The following is a 20,995-nucleotide window of genomic DNA, read 5'->3' as shown; positions in this document are numbered from 1 at the left end:
TAGTTGTAAGATGCCATTAAGCTCCTTTATGAAAACAGATAGCTTAAACAATAGTGGCCTCCAACCTAGAGCAGGCACAGCTTATTGCCCAAAGGAAAGACACATGCAAGGGTGAAGGGGTTTCATGGGCTATTGTTTTGTGAAGATTTGTGTGTCTGTGAGAGAAACAACACAAGGACCAGAGAAGCTGAGAACAAAGCACTACATTCAGCCTGAAGAAGCACCGCGGGCATGGTACTGAGAAGTTTAGAGAGAGCTTTTTGGGCAGAGTGCTGGCTAAAAGGGGCTTGGACATGTCAGCAAAGAAACTATCTTCTGCTGTTTTGATTCCTCATGTGTTCAGGGAAACATGGTTTTGGGCATTCTTTGAAAGTAAACAGGATTGCATCAAAGATACCTGACTCCCATCATCAGTTTCTCTTTCTAACTGGAACCACCCCAAAGACCCCACATTTTTGGCTAACCACTTGCATCAGAAATGCTATTCGAACATCATTTGTGGTTTCTAAGCCAGTTCTCATATTTGCTAGCATGTCACAATCCTTAAGTACATCCCATGTACTGTTCAGACAAATTCTGTTCCTGCAAACAGGAACTCATGCATGTGCTTACCTTTAATTACAGCTTGGAAGTCTGATTGAACTAATCAGTCCCTAAAGCAAAAATGTTTCGCAGTTGAGGATATTTGGTTGCATCTCAGTTGGAGGGCAGTGTTTGCTGTTTAAAAAGTCATCCTTCACCAACAGATACCTCAGCAGCAGGGTCAGATTTTGCATTCTCAGTATGCAATGCACTGTCTCAATTTAATTCTAAAGGATATGATCAGGGAAGTGTATTTTCCTAATGTAACCTAGTGGATTTTCTCATAGTGACTCATCACTCACAAGATAGATTGTTCCACTTTCCTAACACCCACAAACCAACATGCTATGGTAAGTATTCAATGTTTATACTGGCCACAATATAAAGGTCCTGCAGAAAGACAATGCATTTTAGAAATTAGGCCATGTAAAGGGAGTTACATCGGAGACTAATCTGGTCCATTTAGCTGATAGTGTCACCATAATAAAGCAGAGAACTTGGAAGCTGGGATTTCCATTGTCTATATCTGCACTACTACTCCAGTCCATCATTTATATTCTCAATGCTGAAGTCTATAATTCCCACACACCACAGTCTGTTATTGTCTAGGGAGTCTTGACCATTACTTAATTATGAGCTGCTTACAAAGATGCTGCTGCTAAGTTGGTCTTGGAATAAACCCAGGAAAGCTTATTAATTGATTCCCTCTTTCTACAAGCTGCAGTCTGGTGTTTATGCCCTATCTTAATTTCCCTTCTTCTTTCTTGGGAGGTTTGTATTTGTGCTGGGAGAAGCTCATATGGCCAGTTGGGAAATGTACCTGAGAAGCAAATGCTCAGTTCTTGTGGATGCAAAACCAGCCTCTGAATCTCAGAAAAGCCGTCTCCTTCCTGAGATTTCTGGTTCTTCCTGGTTCTGATCTGGCCAGAAGCATAGAAAACACAATCTCTTTCATAGCATGCAGCAAATGCAGAGAAGAGAGAAAGAATCACAACAAAAGTCCTCTGAGCGTCTCTTAAAAAATGCTTCAGTTCAAATTCTGTTCAATTTTGGATCAATGCTTTGTGTCATCCCTTATTTTATTTGATCTGGTTCATCTATCCTCAGTTAATCTTCCCATATGTACGTCCTCCATCTCTTCCTAGAAATACCCATCCTCTGAATATTCCCCTGTTAGTATTCTGGCCTTTCTCTTTCCTCCCATGCTGAGGTACAGTAGCATTCACATCATTTGTTATCTTCAGCGGAGCTGTTTCAGCTGAAATTAGGAACTTCCCCATAGGACAATCACTCTACAAATGGAGCTGAGTACCATGCACAGCTTGATCCCCCCGTTGAATGATATGCGTGAAATTGATGAATACATTAATGAACTAGCAGACAAAGGTGAAGTAGATGATATAAATTATGCAAATTTAAAAAATGTACCGCACAAAAGGTTAATCTACAAAGTCAGTGTGTGGGGTACGTAGGGAGAAGTATATTCCTGTGGATCCAAAACATGTTTAGTGAGAAGGAAAAGAGACCAATAAAAAGGCGATGGTTCAAGAGGGTAAATGAGACCACTGGGCTGGTTTGGCCAAGGGTAGCTTGGGGGCTTCTCTTTATCTATTTTATATTTTAAAAAAACCTGGAGGCAAGTGTACTTGTTGGTATCAGGGAAGGACAGCAGCAAAAGTGGTGGAACAAAGCCAACAAATTAAAAATAATTTGAGATTAATTAGGTTTGTGTGCAGGCGAATGTGTGATGCACTTTCATGTTGGAAAGTATCAGGTAATGCAGTTGGGGATGAAAAATAATTATAAGGCTATACTCTCAGGAGATGCTAGATCAGGTTGGGGACTTGGAGATGATTATAGAGAATATACTCAAATCTAGTGTTCTTTATCAGCAGTGGAAAAAAGTCCAACAGGATTTTCAGGGCCATATCAACTGTGCAGGGGGAAAGACAGAAATTTGGTGCTCACATATTCATTTTGATTTGTATTATGGTAACAACTATATATCCTACCTAAGATCAAGCCTCTATTTGGTTAGGCAGTGCACAAACATATTCTAAGACTATCCATGGCCTGAGAAGATTATCATCTAAATAGAGAAGAGAGACAGAGGAGGGGAAGGGAAGTATTATCCCTATTTTACAGAGGAGGACCTCAGGCACACAGAGGTCAAGTTTAGAACAGGTTGCAAAATGTGGGTTGCAGAAAATTTCAATGAAAATGAGATGGTGAAACTTGTAAGGCACCTTGAGATATATGGTTGAAAAGTGCTAAGTGAAAGCTGAGTACAACAGTATTAAAACATAGGAAGAGAAAAAGATCGTTTTAAAACAAACTCCAGGAGTTAATACATCTAATCCTTTCCACTGAGAAGTCCTTGTATATTAATATAGTGTTGATAAGTCAGCTCTGAACATTTGTTTGAGGTCAGCAAACTTTTGTCCATTTGTGATAATAATAAAGATGTGTGCATCCACGCATAAAGTGCAGATCTTTGATCTTAACTGTTTCTTTGCATCCCAGCACAAATGTGGAACAATGATTTCTACCCCACTCCCATAAACTCTTGATCAATGTTAAAACATTGTAGGAAATATTCTGCTTCTCTTATGTGGAAACAATATTTTACCCTGGAAAAAAAATCTATCAATGTGATATTATTTTTTATGAGAGGCTGTATCAGAAAGACAAATCAGTGGGTCTCATGGCTGAAATATTCCTCTACCTTTCAGTTATGTCTCAGAGACCATTATCAGTGTCAGTCAGATGCTAATAACACTTTGGGGGAAGCAACCTTAAATGCTGCCTCTCTTTTTCATAAACTTTTCCTTTCAATGAATTGCTCACATTCAGCTAAGCCTGAAAGACTGTCTGCTTGATGTGGGTCTGATTTCAGACCACACTTAAACTCACATTTTTAAGAGTTTAGGACATGTTAGGAAAACTGTACCTAAAACATAACTGATCTTTGTTTTAATTTTTCATTAGTTCAGATTTTGTTCTTTTATTAAAAACCAGTTACAAGACCATTTTTTAAAAGAGAGAAATAAACCAGAAATAAGACAGAGAAATGTCTAGTAACTGAGGGCCCAGTTTTCCAGTTTGAATGTCTGAATACACCTAAATACATATTCCAGTATCAGCAAGTGCTGATTTACAAGCCCCAGAATTCGTGTGCCTAAACCAGGCATATAGGTGCTTAAATGTGCATTTAGGTGAATGAAGTTAGGCATCCATGTTTGAGAAGCGGGCTCTGATCAATACGAAGAAATGAATCGGTACAGTGCTAAGAACTGCTTTGGAGGACTGTGATTAGATATTTGTGAGGACTGCTTCAACACTTGCGATGAGCATTTGATGTCACACCTTCTGTGAGTCATAGGAACATCGCGTTTGGTCAGGTTTGTGCACTTTGCATGGCGGCACACTGTCTACTCAATAAAATGGGTCTCTGAACACCTCACCTTACCAAACTTTAGCAAAGCTTTTGATACGGTCTCCCACAGTATTCTTGCCTCCAAGTTAAAGAAATATGGGCTGGATGAATGGATTGTAAGGTGGATAGAAAGCTGGCTAGATCGTCGGGCTCAACGGGTAGTGATCAATGGCTCCATGTCTAGTTGGCAGCCAGTTTCAAGCGGAGTGCCCCAAGGGTCGGTCCTGGGGCCGGTTTTGTTTAATATCTTTATTAGTGATCTGGAGGATGGCGTGGACTGCACTCTCAGCATGTTTGCAGATGATACTAAACTGGGAGGTGTGGTAGATACACTGGAGGGTAGGGATCGGATACAGAGGGACCTAGACAAATTAGAGGATTGGGCCAAAAAAAAACCTGATGAGGTTCAACAAGGACAAGTACAGAGTCCTGCACTTAGGACGGAAGAATCCTATGCACTGCTACAGACTAGGGACCGAATAGCTAGGTAGCAGTTCTGCAGAAAAGGATCTAGGGGTCACAGTGGATGAGAAGCTGGATATGAGTCAACAGTGTGCTCTTGTTGCCAAGAAGGCTAATGGCATTTTGGGCTGTATAAGTAGGGGCATTGCCAGCAGATCGAGGAACGTGATCGTTCCCCTCTATTCGACATTGGTGAGGCCTCATCTGGAGTACTGTGTCCAGTTTTGGGCTCCACACTACAGGAAGGATGTGGAAAAATTGGAAAGAGTCCAGCGGAGGGCAACAAAAATGATTAGGGGTCTCGAGCACATGACTTATGAGGAGAGGCTGAGGGAACTGGGATTGTTTAATTTCCAGAAGAGAAGAATGAGGGGGGATTTGATAGCTGCTTTCAACTACCTGAAGGAGGGTTGCAAAGAGGATGGAGCTCGGCTGTTCTCAGTGGTGGCAGATGACAGAACAAGGAGCAATGGTCTCAAGTTGCAGTGGGGGAGGTCTAGGTTGGATATTAGGAAACACTATTTCACCAAGAGGGTGGTGAAGCACTGGAATGCGTTACCTAGGGAGGTGGTAGAATCTCCTTCCTTGGAGGTTTTTAAGGCCCAGCTTTACAAAGCCTTGGCTGGGATGATTTAGTTGGGAATTGGTCCTGCTTTGAGCAGGGGGTTGGACTAGATGACCTCCTGAGGTCGCTTCCAACCCTGATATTCTATGATTCTATGATTCTAACCCCACCCTCCAGCGCTGCCCCGCCGAAGCAAAAACAACCCCCCCTGAGAGCCGCCCTGCGAAACCAAAACCAACCCCCCCAGTGCCGCCCTGCCGAACCAAAAACAACCCCTCTGAGCGCCGCCCCGCCGAACCAAAAACAACCCCCCCGAGCACCGCCCTGCCAAACCAAAAACAACCCCCCCACGAGTGCCGCCCCGCCAAACCAAAAACAACCCCCCCACGAGCGCCACGACGCCAAACCAAAAACAACAACAAAAAAATACCCGCGAGCACCGCCCCGCCGAAACAAAACAAACAAACAAAAAAACCCGAGCGCCGCCCCGCCACCCCAAGATTGGCCACCCCTTACAAGGTGCCGCCCCAAGCACCTGCTTGGTCAGCTGGTGCCTGGAGCCGGCCCTGCACCTAAGTGTTCTGCTCTCTGAACTGGTTCCCCTTTGAGTACAGACTCCAAAGCAAGTTTTGTGTCTTGATATTCCAAGCCCTCCACAGACTGGCCACGACCTAAGAAATTGTGTCTCCCATCAGGAGCTCATCCTAGGACAGCTACATACCACTGGATCACTGACAGCGACAATCCATAGGGGGAGTTTCAGAAATACAGGAGACAAAACTTTCATGGGAACTGGACCCTTGGGTCAGATTTACAAAGGTATTTAGGCATCTAAAGATGCAGACAGACATGTAGGACTAGATTCACAAAGGGACTTAGATACCTAATTGCCACTTTAGATGCTTAAGTCCAAAATGTAGATCTTAAAACCTCAGCTCAGCTGCCACCTAACCTGTAGGCACCTCAATTCCCAAGGTGCCTAAGTTTCTGCTTGTGGGCCTGCACACAGCTGTGAAAACTTGATGCATAGGGCCTAGCTCACATCCAGATACAAATACTTAAATCTTCATTAGAGCAGGGTCTCAAACCTGGATCTCCCAGGCGGGTGGGCTAGCCTGTAGGCTGTAGAGCCATTTTCACATTCTCTCTGGCCCAATGAATATATAAGTGGAACATATAAAGTGGAACAGCTTCAACAGGAGAGTTGGTCTCCAAATACCCTGTAGCCCACGGTTAGGGCACTCACACAGGTTCAAGTCATGGCTCTGAATCAAGCAGAGTGGAGATCTGAACTTGGGTTTCCCACATCCTAGGGGAGTACTTCCTCCTCAGTCTCCTTTGTTCTTCTTGAAAAAGGGTCTGATCTGGCTTAGGTGCCTCACCCACGGGGGAGCTTCTTGGCTGTGAATCCCAAGCAGAGATTGATGCCTCCCGTCAGCCTTGCCATAAGTGCCTAACTCCCTTGGCACTTCTTACTGGCTAACTCAGGTGGCTGCTTGCTCAGAGTGCTGGCTTCTGTGAATGCCATTCGTATGTGGCTAACTCTCCCTGTACATTGCCAATCCGGCCTCTTGACTATTGAACTCACGCCTACAAGAGAGAAGAATGACGGCAGAACTAGCCACTGCAAACTCTATTGCCATGTGTACATTGAATTCTGCATCTGATAGCGTTTTAGATCTGTATAACTGTTCTAATACAATGAGCCCCTCTCTCTATATTGATGCGATACAAACAATCGGGAAGAATCAGAGAGTGGTGAGGGGATGACTGACGTATATTATGTGTATTGGTAAATACAGTAGTCACCAGTACAAATGCATCATTTGTTCCAAATAACTAAATAACATTCTCTCAGTATTCCCAGTGTTGTCTAGAGTAAGAATAGGGAATGCTGCAAATGTTCCAATAACCTCTATTTATCAGAGGAAAAAGTGATAAGGTTTTATATGCAACCACTACATTTGGTTAAATAATACAGTTTTTATACTTGGGGACAGGAACATGTGGGACCAGAACAAGATGGTATGCTCAATGAATTCCTCTGCTCCTGCTGATTGTTTTCATGCAATAAATCACCCTAAAGTGTCTCTCTCTATTCAAAATGATGTCTCAGGAACCCTAAACAAGAAGCCAAGGGCTCACCAGAGGATGGCATTAAGAACCAAAACATTGTTTTTTCTCCCTGAAGAAATCTTCTCCATCTGTGCGAGAATTGTTGTCCCTACCTTCCTCAGCAAAGTAAGAAATGCACAATATCAAAGCTGGCACTTCTGTGTCTACTCTGCCCTCAAAGGATGTACGACAATGAACTTTCAGCTCTCTGAGCCAATGTGCAAAACCTCTTGTGTAAACGCACCCACCCCTTGACAATCATATGAGGAAGAGCAACTGCAATCAACCTGGAAACCATCATGCAAACGATGTGCTGCTAGCTCCTTCCACTGCATTTTGGAAGGAGCTGTATTCCCCCGGAGACAAAAAGTAGGTGTGAAAGACCAATCACAAGTGGAACATTATAGGTTCCATAGTGTGCGGCTACCAATTTGTGGAAAAACCAGTTTGTTTTTATCATCATATAACAAACTTTGCTACAGAGGGCTAGGCACAACAAGGATTGTTAGGGTTTTATTTATTTTACTTTGGAAAGATGTTTGGAATTCACTCAATAGCCTCCTATTACAAGGTGGGGTCCTCTCACTCTGGATTCCTTATTGCTACCAGTCCTCACATAGCACTCATGGCAAACAACACCCAATATTTTATTTACAGTGTGAATATAACAGAACAAGTTCCCAGCAGCTTGTGGTTCTTACATTGTCCCTAGGCACAGGGGGGAGAGATCTCACCTCCCTGAGATCCTGAGCATCTCTAGACCATCCTTCTAACCTACCTCTCTTCCATTTCCTGTCCCTCTTTGAGCTTTCCTCTGCTGATGAGCTGAATCACCTTGATAACTGGAAAAAGAAGAACAGGAGTACTTGTGGCACCTTAGAGACTAACAAATTTATTAGAGCATAAGCTTTCGTGGACTAATCATTCAGTCCTAGACCAACTGTCTCCCTGATTTTCCCCAGGTGGGGATACTTACCAAATGACCAGAGTGGTCAATCAGCCTAAGGCTACTTGCATGCTGTCACACCTCCCATCCCATGCTCTGGGGACTTCTAATTTACATCCCCATTAAAAATAACAATACAAATAGTAGGATACTAGTCTATTCATCCCTTAGTGAATAAAATTAGCCTGTGTATGTTGCACTATAAAACCCAGATCCCGGGGGTCCTTGCCTGCATGGAGTTCATTGTAGGATAAGAGTCTGTAAAGACTCAAAAAGACAAATAATTTATTCTTAGCATTTTAATGTATCTTCTGTTTTGTTTACAAGTATTAGAGACGCCCAAACACAAGCCTTCTGCAACGGCATGGTCTCAACCTTTGCATCCTACTCTGGGCCTGAATAAAGCAAAGCACACAAGAGAAGGACATTACTAGCCATGATAAATGCCCTGAATGCCCTTCGTGAGCAATTCAGGGTACAATGGCAAGTTCACCTCCAAGCTGACTCAAACTGAGCAATGGAAATCTTTTGAGATCTATGTGCAGAAGGAAAATGCATTAATGATATCCATTTGGACCCAAGAGATGCATAATGGCCCTGTAATTACTGGCTTCACTCTCCAGTGACTTCTCATCAGCTACAGGACTGTTACTCTAACTCTAGAACCGTTGCCTCTGGCTTTAATTCTGCAGCAACTTTTACTCAGCTTGAAGATTCCAGATTTTTGATCACAGTGTGCTTGGAAAAGAGAGAAGCAGCTGGAGTCACAGCAAGATGAGTCTCTTTCTTCACTGTTTCTCCAGTTACTCTTTTTCTGGTAACTAACTACATAACTAGGCAAAGCAGCTTCAAGTGGTTTACATGTCTCTCCTAGGCTCTGCACGTAACTTAATGTTTCCCAGTTGCCTTTGGTATAGACTATTGCAGGGGTCGGCAACGTTCAGCACGCGGCTCACCAGGGTAAGCACCCTGGCGGGCCGGGCCAGTTTATTTACCTGCTGATGCGGCAGGTTCGGCCGATCGCGGCCCCCACTGGCTGCGGTTCGCCGTCCCGGGCCAATGGGGGTGGCGGGAAGCCGCGGCCAGCACATCCCTCGCCCGCGCTGCTTCCCGTCGCCCCCATTGGCCCGGGACGGCGAACCATGGCCAGTGGGGGCCGCGATCGGCCGAACCTGCCGCATCAGCAGGTAAATAAACTGGCCCGGCCCGCTAGGGTGCTTACCCTGGCGAGCCACGTGCCAAACGTTGCTGACCCCTGGACTATTGTATTTACCACAACTCACTTTGGAGATGGATGTCTAATCGCTTCCACCAGCAGAATCCACATGAAGTCTCCTGACAAGCAGACCAAGAAAAACTGATGCATAACAAACAAATCATGGCGCCAAAACGTTACGGCATTTGACTTCTCTGATTAGCTCTCTCATAATTTGCTATGTACTTCAATAATAGGCCCTCTTAAGGGTCCAAAGAAGAGCAACAAGAATGATTAAAGGTTTTGAGAACATGACCTATGAAGGAAGGCTGAAAGAATTGGGTTTGTTTAGTTTGGAAAAGAGAAGACTGAGGGGGGACATGATAGCAGTTTTCAGGTATATAAAAGGGTGTCATAAGGAGGAGGGAGAGAACTTGTTCACCTTAGCCTCTAAGGATAGAACCAGAAACAATGGGTTTAAACTGCAGCAAGGGAGGTCTAGATTGGACATTAGGAAAAAGTTCCTAACTGTCAGGGTGGTTAAACACTGGAACAAATTGCCTAGGGAGGTTGTGGAATCTCCGTCTCTGGAGATATTTAAGAGTAGGTTAGATAAATGTCTATTAGGGATGGTCTAGGCAGTATTTGGTCCTGCCATGCGGGCAGGGGACTGGACTCGATGACCTCTCGAGGTCCCTTCCAGTCCTATAATCTATGAATCTATGAATCTATGAATAATCTCCCCTTTACTAGTGAATGTAAATGTAGCTATGGCAAGTGTCACCAGGTGGTGCTCACAACCCTGGGTTTAGCAGGCCAATGCTCAAACCACTGAGCTATCCCTCCCCCTGTTACACATAGACTTCCAAGGTCTTTTTCTTGATATGCAAGCAAGCCTTGACCCTTGAAAAGACACACTGTGGTCGTCTTAGTTTTAGGTTCTGCCAGGTTTTTGTGTAAAGGCAGAAAGAGGAGAGAGGAAGCTGTGCAAGCAGCAGGAGAGTTTGCTTTCTGCTTTGGGCTCATTTTAGAGTCAATTCTTGAGGCGGAGTTGCTCCCCAGGAATCAGATATTGGGGATGGGCTGAGCTTCCTGAGGGAAAGGCTTGCCCTGCATGCTGTTTGACCACCTCATTGCAGGACCGGTGCGGATGTGTAAATAAAGCATGTTACACTTGGATTACCTCAAAGCCTCCATGGCACTGATTTCTCCTCCACCGACGAAGCTGACCTGCAAAGGGACAACAGTGAAGTCAGAACAGGTTACTGCTGTTGGAAGAAAGGATGATATTATTTATCCTGTTGTTATTATTATTTGTATTACAATAGGCCCTAGGTGCTCCCATCATGGACAAGGGCCCTATTGTGCTAGGCACTGTACAAGCACAGAGTAGTAGTCAGTCCCTGCCCTAAAGAGCTTACAATCGAAATAGACCACAGAGTGGGGGAAGGGGTGGAACACACAAGCAGAGTGAACAGTGTGATGGCAGCAAATGGCATGTTAGGTCCACATTTTTAGGGGGCTGGGGTGGGTTTAATTAGGAGGCAATCTGCTAAATGGAGAAAGAAGGGAGTTATGGGGGGGACAAGTCAGGTGAGGAAAGAGTCAGAGGGGCAGGTTTGGAGGGCAACAGAAGTGAAGAGACTGTGAACGAGGATTGGCGCAAATTGCCAATCAGCGCAGGGCAGAGAAAGAGCATTCCATGGTTTTGACGGGAATATGCAGAGGTCCCTGCTTCTCTGCCTCATGGCTGGTTTCTCTCTGCAGTTTTCCACCAAGGCCACATGGTAGATGGAGAGGAGACACCACCTGAGTCTTAATGCCGTCATAATAAAGGGTGTGTGTATCTCACTTCCATAGGTTAGGGTCCAGTGCAACGTTGGGAGAGGGGTAGCCCCACCTGGGCCCCATTTTACTCCCTCCCCACCCAGTGCAAGCAGGAAGAGAAGCAGCCAAAACAGGTGGAAACTTTAGTCAGAACTCAGAGACATCTAGCATTTTTCATGTGCTCTTTCATCTCCAGATTATCAAGGCCCCTTCCTGTGAGCCTGTGCATGATAATTCATGTGCTGTTTCACTAGGCCTTTGTTCAATGCCATAATGCTCTCTTCTGCTCTGTTCTCCTAGTGCAGCTTCTTCGAGCTGCAAGCTCATCTGAACTCAGAGCCCTTGCTAGTCAGTACAGGTAGTTTTATTACTATTATGTGTATTGAAGTAGTACCCAGATGCCCCAAACAGGATCAAGCCCCATTTTGCTAGGTTGCATTCCCATGTGCAGATATAGCCCCTGCCTAAAGGGCTTATAAATGACCAGTCACCAAGAAGAACCCTGGTGACAGAAGGGAACAGTATTGGTGTTTCATTTGTCTGTCAGCAGTGAACCAGTGCCCTGCCATTGCATTATGGGTCCTGTGTGTACAATGTGCCATCTTTCAGATGAGCTGGGACATTGAAGTTCTAACTACGTATGGCCATTAAATATTCCCTTGGTATTTTCTAAGCAGAGCTGAGTTAGCCTCTCCTAGTCCCTGGTTGGATTCTAGTTTGGTTTAATTCATTTCTGCTTACCTGAGCTGATGGAAGGATGGTCCAGTGGTTAGGGAACTGGCTTAAGACTTGGGAGACCTCGATTCCATTCCTTGCTCTGCCACAGAAACATCATTTAGCTTCTCTGTGCCTCAGTTTCCCAACCATAAAATGGGGCTAATAGCACAAGGGTGTTGGGAGGATAAATATATTAAAGATTTTAAAGCACTTTGAGATCTACTGATGAAAAATGCTCAGCATTATTATTACCTGTAGTTTAAGATGGAGCTAGTATTCTTCTTCTTTGCTTTCTATGTTCAAAAATTGTAGTGCATTGTTACTGTATGCTGTGGAATGGCTATTGCCCTCCACACCAGAGGTGTGACTGCACATCAGTGGTCGATATCTGTTATCACATGAACAATATAGTTGCAAAGTGCTTTGAAATGTCGTGGAATAAAAGGTGTTATGTAAAGGTATAACATGATTATGTCTCCCCAAGAGCAGGCAATCTGATTGCTAGCTTCAGATTGTATTGACATTCACTTTGGAATTAGTCAATTTGCATATTATGCAAACTTAATTAGATTCTGGCATGAGTAGATTTCTGGAGAATTGTTTCTGCTGAGTTGACTGGTTTCTTTTGCATCTGTTTTGACTTAGATCTAATCACAAGTCAATTTTTTTTCTATTTTATTATTGTAACTTGATTGTATAGGTCTATTTGTGAAGCCAATTGGCATGTGTAATAACATTTGATTGATATTATTTTACATCCCACTCTTCCAGCAATCATTCCTTTCTTCAGTTCCTCACTAATAATCTACTTCCCTGAACTGCTGTTTCATGTATCTTAAGTGAGGGGTCTGCACCAGTGGATCTAATTACAGCACTGGGGACTGAGGTAATTCCTTCACTAGTTCAGTAAGACTATTCACAGGCAGGATTAGGCCCTTCAATTCTTAAGCTCTCCAGTGCAGGGAGCATGTTTTGTGTCTGTAAAGCATTGTGTAAATCTACAGAGGCCTGTGAAGTGACTTTAATCATTAGTAAGATCCCTCAGTTTCATTTGCTTTTCTGACACGTATTTCATAAACTAGCAGAGGTTACTAAGATCCCAATGGAAACAACAAGAACAAGGATCCATAGAGAGAGCTGCTGGGATCTATGGATAGATGTTGGGATCTGTGGATCCTTTCTCTTGTTGTTTCTGTTTGGATTTTAGTAATCTCAGCTAGTTTATGAATTGATGTATAGATAAATGAACAGTTCAGCGCACTAAAAGGGTTAACCACACTGCTTATTTTCACTGCACTGATTTCATTGTCACAGGTGCAACTCACTGCCCACAAAACTCAGCTGTACCCATTCAGCTCAATACATCTTACTTTAGCACTTTACTGCCTGAATTCCAGTCTCAAAGTGAAGCTAATCAGGGAAGCTGGGATTTTTATAGCTGAGCCAGCTTTCCCATGAGCCTTAGTTCCAAAAATAAAGCAATGTTTTCATATGTACATTATGGTCCAGGGTTTTATTTTAGCCCCTCTATGGATGGGCCTTTTTTTAAAAGGCCTCATTTCATTCCTTTTAAAGGAAAGAAATACAAATAAGATGTGGAGAGGCTACAAAACACCTTCTCCTTCTCACCCCCTTCCCTGTCACGATAGCAAATCTTAGCACCGCTCCTGACCAAACAGGGTCCTGGACCTTCAGAATTTGGCTACTTGCCCTACAGCGGTGGGAGTTAATGTGGAGTCTTGCCCTGTTCTACAGCAGCTTATGTCCTCTGAGCTACAGGGATAGATGAGACCGAGCCAATCAAACAACGTATCTGTAGGTACCCCAACTTCCCCTTCCCTTCCAGGGAGGATAATTTGGCTTGGTACAAAGGCCTGCTTTCATGTGAGTACATTTCCCTCTTCTAACCCTGCTCCATTCTCCCAGCCCTTTGTGTCCAGAAACTGTTCTAGTAACCAAGATGCTCCTACCTGAGCTTTCTACTGACCATTCAGATTTAGCAGAAGACATGGGTAAGTCCACTTCTTTGCATGTTAGGAAATCTAGGCCCAAAAGAGACAGTGATGACACCCAGAACTCTATAAGGCGAAGCAAAGTGAACAGGTTTCTTCTAATGTTTAAAAAGCCTTAATGAATTTTACATAATGAAGATAAAGTCGGAGACAAACAAAGAAATATGAAGAGATCCCAAGATATCCAATGACCCAAGAATTCATGCACAATAATATTTCAAATTTAATGAAAGAAAATGGAGTAAGAATCACATACTTACAGTATATACCCAAGATGTTTGCTTTGAGTGGGATATTCAGCTTGAGATATCCAAAGGCTGAAGAAAGATTCCATTTTGCTATGCTTCAGAGCACAATATTTCTCAGCTTTATATGTCACAGAATATGGAATGGATCCAGTGGTTTATATAAAGTTGTGTAGCATCCTTCCATTCCTGAAGGATTATTTTAATAGCTAAGGTTAATACTATATCTAATAGTTTTTCTATAAATACCTGCCTCCTCTGTTAAATTTGCATACTTGGCTGATGTAAAGATTATTAATGACATGTTTAAAACTAGTTTTTAATTTGGCTCTTCTTTGAGAGATATCAGTAGCTCGGTTCTAGAATAATTGAACTATGGGACGTGGGAACAGGAGGTGAATAACTAGTTGTCACCCAGCATGACCAGTAAGAGTTGTTATGAGACTGATTGGAGTCCTGAAGTGCTTTAAGCAGTAGGAAAAAAAGAGGGTTAATTGCATGGATGTAAGTCATTAGCATGACATTTCTTCCTCCAAATTTTATTTCTTTTTTCCTGTGATAAGGAAGTATCTGTGTTTATTTCTAGTGTATAATGTAGTACAGTGGGCTTACAGAGGTAAATTTCCTGTATGTTAATCAGGGTAGATGACCCAAGGGTGGACAGCTTTGTCACACAGTATCTCATGGACCTAGAAAATTCTGAGAGGGTAGGGAAATTCCTTAATTTACTTCCTTCGTTAATTTATTTACTTAATTTACTTCATTCTTAACTGTCATGTATTTTGAAACTGATTGTTGGGGAGAAAATAATTCTGAAAATTCTCAGGTGATAAGATGTGTCCTGAAATCAATTCTTCTTTGATCTCCTCTTAAAGCCAAACATGTAAAGTAAGGACTTCATTGCTATAATAGGCAGTTGTACCAGAAAGATCTTGAATAGCGAACAAGACCCGTGAGGATCACGTAAGAGATTTATTTGCTTAAAAGTCTTGATGGTTACATGGAGACTAGACTGTGATTTTTAAATAGGGTGGAAAGGACATACGGACCAGGGTGAAATCACTCCTGTGAAGTCAGTGGGAGTTTTGTCACTGAGTTCAACTGAGCCAGGATTTCCCTCCCATTGTGCACCCTCAACTTTTAGCATTGGGTCTCTAGTGCACACAATGCCCAGTCCATTCTTGGTGTTCTGCTTGTGTGATGGTCTCCATCTGGGCGGTAGCAATGTGGACTGAACCAGGGACCTCCAGAGCTATCACTTGAGCGCCAAGTCTTTCAGCTGTAGCAATTCATATCCTCTGTGAATTAGCACAGAGGGGGGCATGTAACAAATGCTCACCGGTGAGTTGCGCTTGCACATATTCCCCTCTCAGATGAGGGTATCCACAAAGGTTTATATAAAATGTAAAGGGGCACTTTTTGGGGGTCCCTTCTCCCACAGCCTGGTCCTCCTGCTTTAATGTCTGAAGACACGACACCAGTAACAGTGGGCTTCATATACTGTCAGCCACTAAACAGTTAACTGTCTAGTTCAGACAGGCTTCGTCCCTGGCTATCCTTTACTAGCATTAGACAAAAGTGTAGACGCGGAAAGCATATTTGTGTGTATCCCAAATCCAGTCATCCCTGTGTTATAAATGCTACAACTGCTCTGGTCCTGTGTGCCAGCTGGAGCCCATTACACCTAGATATTCACAGACTGACACATTATTTCTCTGTCTCATATTTTATTCACCTCAAGCTATACTTATGCATCTGCTGTTCTTCTGTGAAAAGATGAAACGTTAAGCGGGATTGTTGCTGGATAAAGGTGGTGAAGCGTGTTCACCATTAGTAAGCAGCATATACATGGTGGAATACTTAAATGCTCCCTCTCTCTCTCTCTCAAGAAGAGATTCCTCCCCCCCCACCCCCGTTTTAACCCATAAGTGACTGCAGGAACTTAAGGACCAAATCTCAGTCTTAAATTTGAATTTCCTGGATGACGTTTGGTTGGACTTTGGCAGCTGTCATACAATCATAACGTCATTAAAATGCAACATTCTGTGTTTAATTTGTTTCCACAATATTAACTTTGCTATAACTCATGGTGAATGTCTTGATCTTTCTTGGATATGTCTTCAAAAACCTCCTACTGTATTAAACCTGCTCTCTCTGTGCGTTTTCTGAACTGTTTTCAGTGGATTCATGATTATCTTGGTATGTATATATAAATCTATATTATGTTTTTTTAGTAGCTTTGTCAGCTGAATCTTCAAATGATGACTCTGATATGGTAGTGCTGCCACAAAAAAGTAGGGAATAAGGATATGTTTTGTGCATTTATTCATTTAATTTAATTACTCTGGTCTGAAGTTATGAACACGATTCAGAATTCTGGGAGCTTGGTGAGTGTACTTCCCCTGCTCAAACAAAGGAATTTATTTTACTTGTATAGGATAAGGTGCAGTCCAAAGGGAAGTAAGGAAACATGTTGTATTCTGCGCCGGTATAAGCCCTTTAACTCCACGACCTTCAGTGGAGTTGCATCTGCTTCTGAAAGCTCTGAATTTAATCCAGAAACACCATTTGAGGGTGTGTGTTTGGAGGCAGAGGATACAGGTAGGCCAGACAAAAAGGCCTTGTCATGGTCAACAATATCCTAGCTGCAGGCTTGTGCAATCGCAGCAGGCACTCCAAGGTCCTCCAGTGAGGCTCATTCTGACCAGGGATCTCAGTAAAGGAAGGACAGTTCAGTGGTTAGGGAACTAACCTAGGACTCAGTTCCCAGCTCCACTACAGGGTCCTTGTCTGACCTTGAGCAAGTCATATTTTTAAAGGCATTTAGGCACTGCAGTGCCTACTTCCCCTTAAAAATCTGGGCTTTGGTGTGTCTGTGCCTTGATTCTCTACCTGTAAAATGGGGATAAGAGCACTGTTCTACTTCAGAGGAGCTTGTGTTGGATAGGTACTTGTATGCCCCTCTGTTACCGTGCTATCTACTTAGATAGTAATTACTTCCTTGGGCTAGTATTGGTGATAACTCTACAGTCTATGTGGATCTTACATTTTTGTTCATTAACTCACTGTGCTAGACTTTTTACTAATAGATGGTGGTTTTTACATGACCTCTCCAGTAGTGGAGTCTTGCAACCTTAGTAACACTTTCTGTACAACCCTATGCTAATCTGTTTGTGGATGAATAGTCCTTTTGATCCATCTGAGACAGCACAGCATCCATCTAAGATCTTCTTTTTCTGCCTTGTGTTCTTCTGCCAAAGTATGTTGATTAGTAATTTGCAAATGGCAAGTGTTCAGGTAACAGCATAATATATCACGGTTCTTGGGGCTGACTTCCTTTAAAAATCTTATGTAGCCCCTCCAGCAAGGTGTGGCTCAGTGTTCCTCCCAGTGCTTGCTAATCAGAGTGGAGTCACCTCTTTCCTTGCATGGGTTGGGTCGTGGGTTCTTTTTTGTGACACCTGGTGCCTCTGCTCAAGGTGATTCCTCACTGTGCCCAACACACAAGGGCTGCTGTCCCTTATGAAAATGGATCCCGAAGTGCTGAGGAATACGCTGATGGGTCTCCCTAGCACAGGGGTCGGCAACGTTTGGCACGCGGCTCGCCAGGGTAAGCACCCTAGCGGGCCGGGCCAGTTTATTTACCTGCTGACAGGTTCGGCCGATCGTGGCCCCCACTCGCTGCGGTTCGCCGTCCTGGGCCAATGGGGGCGGCGGAAAGCGGCGCGAGCCAAGGGATGTGCTGGCCGCGGCTTCCCGCCACCCCCATTGGCCCAGGACGGTGAACCGCGGCCAGTGGGGGCCACGATCGGCCGAACCTGCTGCGTCAGCAGATAAATAAACTGGCCCGGCCCACCAGGGTGCTTACCCTGGCGAGCTGCATGCCAAACCTTGCCGACCCCTGCCCTAGCACATCATGTTTGGAAGTCGAGTTACTCCTTAAGCTACAAACTGACAGTGAGCAGTCTGACGATGATGTCGACTTGTGTAACACATATGACACGAGATTGCTTGTGGCATTAACGGACATGCTCACCACCGTGGAACGCCACTTTTGGGTTGGGGAAACAAGCACTGAGTGGTGGGATTACATCGTCATGCAAGTCTGGGATGACAAGCAGTGGCTGCAGAACTTTCGGATGAGAAAAACCACTTTCATGGGACTGTGTGATGAGCTTGCCCCACCCTGAGATCTGCCCTGCTGGTGGAGAAGCAGGTAGCTATTGCAATCTGGAAGCTGGCAACTCCAGACAGCTACCAATCAGTTGCTAACCAGTTTGGAGTGGTAAAGTCAACCGTTGGAATTGTGTTGATGCAAGTTTGCAGGGCCACTAATTGCATCCTGCTCAGAAGAATCATGACTCTGAGGCCTTGGCTACACTTACCAGGTAGTTCGACGGCTGGAAATCGAAGTTCTGGGTTCGACTTATCGCGTCTAGTCTGGACGCGATAAGTCGAACCCGGAAGTGCTCGCCGTCGACTGCGGTACTCCAGCTCGGCGAGAGGAGTACCGCGGAGTCGACGGGGGAGCCTGCCTGCCGCGTGTGGACCAAGGTAAGTTCGAACTAAGGTACTTCGACTTCAGCTACGTTATTCACGTAGCTGAAGTACCTTAGTTCGAATTGGGGGGGGTAGTGTAGACCAAGCCTGAGTAACGTGCATGACATTGTGGCTGGCTTTGCACAAATGGGTTTTTCTAACTGTGGAGGGGCGATAGATGGGGCGCATATTCCAGTTCTGGCACAAGCCCACCTAGCCTCCAAGTACGTTAATCGGAAGGGGTATTTCTCTATGGTTCTCCAGGAGCTTGTGGATCACCGTGGGCGTTTCATTAACATTAACGCAGGCTGGCCTGGAAAGGTGCATGATGCACGCATCTTTCGGAACACAGGCCTGTTCGGGAAGCTGCAAGTCGGGACTTTTTCCCCAGACCAGAAGATCACCGTAGGGGAAGTCGAAATGCCCATTGTGATCCTTGGATACCCCGCTTAACCTTTAATGCCGTGATTCATGAAACCCTACACAGGGAGCCTTGACAGCAGCAAGGAGCAGTTCAACAACAGGCTGAGTCAGTGCAGAATGACCATGGAGTATGCTTTTGGCCGTTTAAAGGGCCGCTGGCGCTCTCTGTATGGGAAGCTGGACCTGGCCAATGACAACATCCCCGTGGTTATATCCGCGTGCTGTACCCTCCATAACATTTGTGAAGGGAAGGATGAAAGATTCACTCAGATATGGATCTCGGAGGTTCAACACCTGGAGGCTGAATTTGAACAGCCCGAGAGCAGGGCTATTAGAAGGGCCCAGCGCAGGGCAGCAGAGGTTAGGGATGCCTTGAGGGAGCAATTTGAGGCTGCCACCTCAATGTTTGGTGCCCTGCAGGGGAGTGAAGTGCAGTGGTTCCAATGTTAGTAGGAATCTGTGTTTGCTAAGCTGATTTGCAGTGCCTGTTTCTTTCCTGGGCTAAGGTATCTTTTACTTAATGCAATAATAAAGAATGTTTTCAAAGCCAGAAAAGCCATTTATTTACAAGAAAATTCATTTATTGAAAAGAAACACAACTGCTTGGGAAACAGAAAGGGCAAGGGGAACGGTTCAATCACAGATTTGCATATGTCCTGTTCTCATACTCCGCCTTCCTGTCTGGAGTGCTGAACAATGAGTGCTGCACTTCAGGCTGGCTAAAATGCATGGTGATGGGGGTTGAGTGCAGTGGGTAAGGGTCGTAGTTTGCAGGGCTGGGTGGTGAAGCTACAGGTGTTGGAGGCAGCTGGTGGCGATAAGAACCAGGATGTTGGGAATAGTGGGTTGGAGGTGACATGGGGGCACAAGGGAAAGAGTTTTGGGACAAGGGCTGCGGGGGGTGGAGGGGAGGCGCGATAGTGCTCTGCTGGATCGAATCTGGTTGGCGCTTGATAATGCTTATCAGACGCTCTGTGCTTTGGTGCCAGCGCTCCGCATTTTACAAATGGATCCTCCTTTTGCTCTCCCTCCACGCCTGCGCTTTTTGATTTTCATGAAGGGACTGCTGCATTATTTCATGCAGCACGTCTTCTTTGCTTCTACGTGGCCTCTTCCTAATGCTTTGGAGCCTTTCGGCCGGTGATAACACAGACGGCTGAGATCTCAAGGTTGCATCTGTAAAGGCAAAATGCAACACTTAACAGAGGTAGCATTGTTCACACCAGATAGAGCAATGATTCGCCCATCTTAAAGACAAGCACAGTCTAAACAATAGCAGAATTTGTCCGTTCCAAAGTGAGCGCACATAACCCACAGGAGCCCCAAAATGGTGAGTAAGCACAGGGTTGAGGGGGACTGATTGTTTCACGGCCGTACTGTCCTCTGGGGTTCTATGCCTTGGGGAGAGCCAACAGCTGCAGGGGGCCCCTATACTGAACACTGTCCCCACATTTTCCACAGGAGTTCGTCCTGGAAGATATCTCGCTGCTGAGGGTGACCTGGGAAGCAAGGGAGGGTCTTCTACTACAATGCGGCTTCCGCCCTGGCCCATATGCAGCTTGCCTGCGTGCAGCAATGGTCCCCACACCCCTCACAGCACAGTGGCATGGACATGTTAGCCTGACTGGGACAAGGAGCACAGTAGCACTCCCAAGGATCTTGCGCAAGGACATTGCACAGCTTCTGCATGAGACCTTTGAAGAGATCACTGAGGCCAATTACTGCGATGTGAGAGAGCACATCAATGCCCTATTCCGCATCTAGGCATGCATGCAGCCCTAGCCCTCCTCACCTCAAGAGCCCGCACCGAATAACTTCCTTCCCAAAATAAAAGCCACTTACTGGGCACGTCCGCAGTGACTGGCTACCTTCCTCCTGGCTTGAGAACAGCTCCTGGCTGCACGCATCTAGGGATGCCGGGGTGTCTTCCT

Source organism: Malaclemys terrapin, chromosome 14 (genome assembly GCF_027887155.1).
Source record: "Malaclemys terrapin pileata isolate rMalTer1 chromosome 14, rMalTer1.hap1, whole genome shotgun sequence".
Classification (NCBI taxonomy): Eukaryota; Metazoa; Chordata; order Testudines; family Emydidae; genus Malaclemys; species Malaclemys terrapin.
This window is presented reverse-complemented; position numbering follows the sequence as displayed.